The 6,398-nt window shown below is 40.4% G+C and overlaps 1 pseudogene across 1 annotated transcript; it reads left to right on the top strand.

Annotated features, from left to right (window-relative positions):
* Positions 1–1,957: 1,957 nt before the first annotated feature.
* LOC309858617 (vasculin-like protein 1 pseudogene) lies at positions 1,958–5,282 on the top strand (annotated as a pseudogene). Its single transcript has one exon. The product of its transcript is annotated as a vasculin-like protein 1 pseudogene (transcript).
* The last annotated feature ends 1,116 nt before the right edge of the window (positions 5,283–6,398 follow it).

Genomic DNA, 6,398 nt, shown 5'->3' with positions numbered 1-6,398 from the left:
TCAGTTACCAGTAATGCTATTTTTCACTGAGTTTATAAACTTCCTGGTATTTATAAAACTGAAAGAATGTGTGCTGTTCAACTTGTAACCATGATTATTCAGTGGGTCACTTTAAGTAAATATGTAAACATCTGGTTCCAAGAGACCAGCAAAGACCTCACAGCTTCAGATCTGTAAATAGTGCCTCTCTATTAAACCTCCTATATTAGTGTTTGGGGGAAAAACAAAACAAAACAAAACAAAACAGCTAAATGTTGTTCAGGGGAATATATAAGGTCAATCTTAGTTTTGTAAGCTTCATGATTATATGACCCAAAATAGATTATTTAGACCAGAGAGGGATAAATTCCTTTTTGGTTCTGGATCCTTTTGTGAAGCTGATGACCCCAAAATTGGCAGAATATTACATACAGCTTTAGAAGGTTCTCTGAACTGAAGTTCATCTATCTACATTAAGAATATAAATATCACTTCAATTTTTAGGCACAGGTGTACATGAATTTAAATCTACATATTAGCCTATTTTTCTCTTTCAACTCTTCATTATATTCATGTGCCTCTAAGTGCCCCAAACCATAATGCTACAAATGCAAGAAAAGTTATTCTAGCAAAGTGGTATTTGATACTGTGCTGTTTATCTAGGCCCTCCCCTTTCCCTTGTCCACTAGGCAGTAGCTTATATTCCTTAACCTTATGTGGAGAGGCCTGCTCTGAGATTTTGGTTGTTCAAGTGTAGGATTTTCTCTGGAAATTTTTTAGAAGTCATATTCAGGAAATGGGAGAAAACTGAACCTGGGAACATAATAAAACTTTTGAGCATCATGCTTCCCTTTTCCAGCTAATTCCATGGTGGTGTTACTCAGCTAAAATCTGTATGTCAATATCTTTGCCTTTCTTAAGTATCAGTTACAAAGTTTCTGCCTGAAATAGACATCTGTCTCTAGGATCTTACAAATCCAATTGGAGAGAAGAGGCTATACACGGAACAAGAAAATAGTGAATTATTCAGTATTGATACAGAATTGTAAATATTGATGGGGGTAATGGATGCTAAGAGGAAGTCTACAATTAAATCATTATAAACATAATGAGTAATAGTGTGTTCCCAAGCTTATCCGAGCCTAAATCCTATTTTATAACACTGATTAACATCCAAAACAAACTAAGGAACTATTATCTAGAATTATCATAAATTTTCCTGAGGCTGAGGGAAGCCCTTGAGAAATAGACAGGATGTGAGTTTGGTTTGGTCCAGAATCACCAGGGATTAATTGTTTTAAAAAAAATTCATTACTGAGCATTACCTCTGTCCTATGAAATCATAATTTTTGATGTGGTGGCATTGGATCTCCACATTTTAATACCATCTCTGCCTTTATGAACAGTCAGGCATGAGAACCCCCTTACAGACATGTGTGATGAAGAGGAAAGGTGTCCATACCATGTAGACAAAAAATGTTCAACAGTAAAATTCTTTGAGCACTTTGAGTCTAACCTCAAAACTTGAGAACTTGAAAGATTTTGTAAATAGTGACTTCTTCCAGGCTATCATTTGCTGGACCTAATAAAATGAACATCTCATTGCTAAAATAGTCCTTTTGGATTTCCATTTCAGCACATGGTTTCAAATATTTACTTCCTGCCAAAAAATTCAAATAATGCAAGTTTGTGTACATATAAGTCACAAACACATCTATCTACATAATTTCTTTTGATTTTTTTATGGGAGCATGTGGAGGCACTGATTGCCTTATATGTCAAACTTCATAAAAGTGAAGCAAGGGAAGAAAATAATTACAGAGTAAAAGGAGTTTCATGCACTTTTTTTCTTCATGACTGTGAGATCTTGGATAAAATTTGAGGACCTGCTAAGTCTGATGCCCAGGACTTGTGATGAAAAATTCCCATTTTTCCTCAGTGAGAAACACTTTTTTTAAAAAAAATCTAAATCTTGGGGAAGAGCTTTGTTATGGTTGTGGGCTCTCCACCTCTGTGGGATCAGGAAGCTGGGGACGCGCCCTTAGACGCTGCCTCTGGCCCCTAGCTGTAGCCCCACTGCTGCCGGTGATAGATTCCTGTGGCCTTTTAAGTGATTGAATAATGATGGAAATGGATCCAAAATAATAAATGACTGCTCTACTAAAGCAGTAGAAGACTCCTCGTATCACCTTCCAGTTCAATTCAGTCTTCAGGAGGAGGCGGAACAAGTGAAATAGAGAAGACTGAAGAGAAGACGACCTCACTTTGGAACTGTTTACTCCTTGACTTCTTTATTTCTACTTGTTTTAATTTTGCTGTGAATTTAAATAGTGAAAACCAAAGAAATAGAAGATACATTTGGGAGCTTTATATAACCCAAGAAATTTGCCTTGAAAGCTGCTATTCTTTGGAGGAAAACATACTAAGTTCCTGTCTGATTAAAAACAAACCAGATTTCCTATGTCCCTTAGATTCTGAAGAATAAAACAGATATAAATACATATCCGCACACTTTTTAGCAGCTCTGTAGGAATAATGAGATTTATAAATTAAGGGCTTTGTTATGTGGATGTTTTGCCGCTGGAATTGACTGCTCAGAAGATCTTTTATTGCTCTCTAATGCTATATTTTTGATCTGTGGCTTTGATGGCATTCGCCCACACATGAGTTTACCTCTTTCCAGTTATGACCTTGTTATGAACAGTGTTTGCACTCAATGTGCAAATGTCCATGTATTATCTATTTAAACAGCATCATAGTGCCATCACTCAAGGAAGTTGAATGAGGTGAACATAGACATAGCTCTTTCCCCTTCCCCCCATTTTTTAAATGTAACAAATAATTTTTATGTTTCCCTTCCCCTTTCCCCTTCCCCTTTTTGGAAACGTGTCAGGAACTAGATAGTTTAAGATGAGCAATTGAGGAGACTTGAAAAAGTGATACAGACAGAGCCTGGCTTCCTTGTGCTTTATCACAAGGCGTGCTGCTGGCCAGCCTATTTCAGCACCCTTTTAACAAGAGAACCTCGTAGGAAATCCAGCTGGCAGACTCAAGGAGTTCGGGAAACAGGACCACAGAGGTTACACTCTGGGATCCTGGCCATGAGGTTGGATGCCTCACCTTGCTGAAAAGAGACACTGGACCTAAATGGCACAGCATGACTTTTTTCCTGCTTGGCTAAATTTCTCAACACCACAGTCAGCTAAGTCACCTACAGCCACCTTCGAAAACCACGGAGAGCACCTACCCCGAGGAGATCGTAGGTTTGGAGTAAGCCGTCGTCGACATGATTCCTCTGATGGCTTTTTTAACAATGGACCTCTGCGAACTGCAGGAGATTCCTGGCACCAGCCCTCCCTGTTGCGCCACGACTCTGTGGACTCTGGTGTCTCTAAGGGAGCATATGCTGGAATCACAGGGAACCTATCTGGTTGGCATGGCTCTTCCCGAGGTCATGATGGCATGAGCCAGCGTAGTGGGGGTGGCACAGGGAACCATCGCCACTGGATTGGCAGCTTCCATTCCCGGAAAGGCTGTGCCTTTCAAGAAAAGCCACCTACAGAGATTAGGGAAGAAAAGAAAGAAGACAAGGTGGAAAAATTACAATTTGAAGAGGAAGATTTTCCTTCTTTGAATCCAGAAGCTGGCAAACAGAATCAGCCATGCAGACCTATTGGGACCCCTTCTGGAGTGTGGGAAAACCCACCTAGTGCCAAGCAACCCTCCAAAATGCTAGTCATCAAAAAAGTTTCCAAAGAAGATCCTTCTGCTGCCTTCTCTGCTGCATTCACCTCACCAGGATCTCACCATGCAAATGGGAACAAATCAACCATGGTTCCAAGTGTCTATAAGAACCTGGCTCCTAAGCCTGCACCACCTCCTTCCAAGCCCAGTGCATGGAAAGCTAACAGAATGGAACACAAATCAGGATCCCTTTCCTCTAGCTGGGAGTCTGCTTTTTCCAGTCCGATCTCTGTTACCAAACCAGTAGTACTGGCTTGGGGCACAGTTTTAAGCTCTCCTAAAGAGAGTCCCTCCAACACTACTCCTCCGATTGAGATCAGCTCCTCTCGCCTGACCAAGCTCACCCGCCTAACTACCGACAGGAAGAGTGAGTTCCTGAAGACTCTAAAGGACGACCGGAATGGAGACTTCTCAGAGAACAGAGACTGTGACAAGCTGGAGGATTTGGAGGACAACAACACACCTGAACCAAAGGAAAACGGAGAGGAAGGCTGTCATCAGAATGGTCTTACTCTCCCTGCAGAGGAGGAAGGGGAGGTCCTCTCACACTCTCTGGAAGCAGAGCATCGATTATTGAAAGCAATGGGATGGCAGGAATATCCTGAAAATGATGAGAATTGCCTCCCCCTCACAGAGGATGAGCTCAGAGAGTTCCACATGAAGACGGAACAGCTGAGAAGAAATGGCTTTGGGAAGAACGGCTTTTTGCAGAGCCGTGGTTCCGGCCTGTTCTCCCCGTGGAGAAGCACTCGTAAAGCAGAGTTTGAGGATTCGGACACGGAAACCAGTAGCAGTGAAACATCAGATGACGATGCCTGGAAGTAGGCATATAAGTCCTCAAAAATCTGACCCAGTAAACTCAGCTTGTGTGTTTAGGGAGTATACAGAAGAAATCATTCTTTTCCTTTTCTTATGTTGAATACTTCATGCACAAGGGAAAATAGTCATATCCCAAAGAGAGAGCAATTGGCTTGTTTAGCTTTTGTTGTTCTTCCCTGTTATCTGCTCAATAGAAGTTTGTGTGATGGGAAAGATTTTTTAAATACACACACACACACAGACACAGTATCTATGAGGTGACGCACAGGTGGGAGCTGGCAGTGCAGAGAGGAGACGCAGGTCTGCAGCAACAGCTTCTACCACCAACCCTTGGGGCACTCACCCCTGTGCTCAAGCAATCATTGTCAATGACAAAGTGACTATTGAAGTTATAATTGTATTAAATTAATGCTAATAATTTGGATATTTTATTTTATTTTTGGCTGCTCGGGTAACGTTAGCCCTTAACCAAGCATACATGGTTTTCTTCTTTTCTTTTTTTTTTTTCCCCTTTTTTTGGGTACAGCTGTAAAATATTTGGATATAGGAAATGTTGTGTTATTCTTGCAGCCTTGATATTCAGGGTGGATTGTAAAATATAAATTTTTGTGAGATTTCAAAGATTAAGATTATTTTGATAACATTATTTACAGATTTAAAAGATGTGGTTATCACAAGTCTGTTGAAGGGGAAAACTACTGCATAAAATAACTAACTTGGAATAAATATTTTGCATCAGTTTGGAAAAAAAAATCTAAATCCTTATTAAATGGTGGGACTGGATGTTTTTCTCTTAGGAACTAAAAGGGAAGGGAATTTAAAAGTATTTTACTTTTTAAAAAAGAATTTACTTTTCCTGAGGCTCTACTAAGGATCAGGTCCTTTATTTCACTTACTGCCCCTTCAACATTCAACACAACTCCATAAAGGAGGTGGTATGTCTCTAAATCCTTTTCATGGATTAAGAAACTGAAGCAGTAAGAAGTTGCATGGCCTCCTTAAGGTCTTAAGGACTGTTAAGTGCCAAAACCAGAGTTTTGACCCTCTTCTCTGTGCTGTGCTTGTTTTTCTGTAGCACATTTCCCGAGAGCAGCAGGATCTCTAAACATTGTACCTCTAGCCCAGGACACCCCTCACTTCCTGGTGGCAGACCATTTCTGTAGAGGGGAGCAGCCCACACCAGTTTCAGCTTGGGTGGAATCTGCTGATTGTGGAAACTTCTAGGAGCATCACAAGGTCCCTAGTGTCTCCTCCACTCCAACAAGCAGAGTAGAGCAGTGATTACCAATGTGGACTTAGGTTTGATAATGACTAGCTGTTTAGCGTTAAGTGAGTTACCCAGCCTTTGAGACTCTTCCCTCAGTTGCGCAATGGAAGTGAGGTCTACCGCACAGAGCTGTATGGGTTTAACAGCTTTAGTGAGGTGTCATTTACATGCTCTAAAATCAATTTATGTATAAATTTCACTGAATTTGGTAAGCATCTTTAGTTGGGAAATTGCCACCACAACCTAGTTTTAGGACTTTTGCATCACCCCCTAAAGTAAAGGGCCTTTTTCAATCCCTAATGCCTACCTTTCCTTGGTCCCAGAAACCATTTGACTGCTTTCTGTTCCAACAGTTTTGCTTTTTTCCAGAATATCACGTGAATGGAAACTGTGTAGGCTTTTAGCGTTTTTCAGTTAGCATGTTGTTTTGTGGTGCATGCATTTTGTTTGTACCTTGTATCAGTAGTTCATCCCTTTTATGGCTGAAAAGTATTCCATTGTATAACCTATCACATCTTATTTATGTTTGGGTAGTATCTATTTGGGGTTACTATGGATAATGCTGCTACACATAATCATATAAATATTT

Source organism: Mustela nivalis (genome assembly GCF_964662115.1).
Source record: "Mustela nivalis genome assembly, contig: HAP1_SCAFFOLD_2933, whole genome shotgun sequence".
NCBI lineage: Eukaryota > Metazoa > Chordata > Mammalia > Carnivora > Mustelidae > Mustela > Mustela nivalis.
This window is presented reverse-complemented; position numbering and strand designations above follow the sequence as displayed.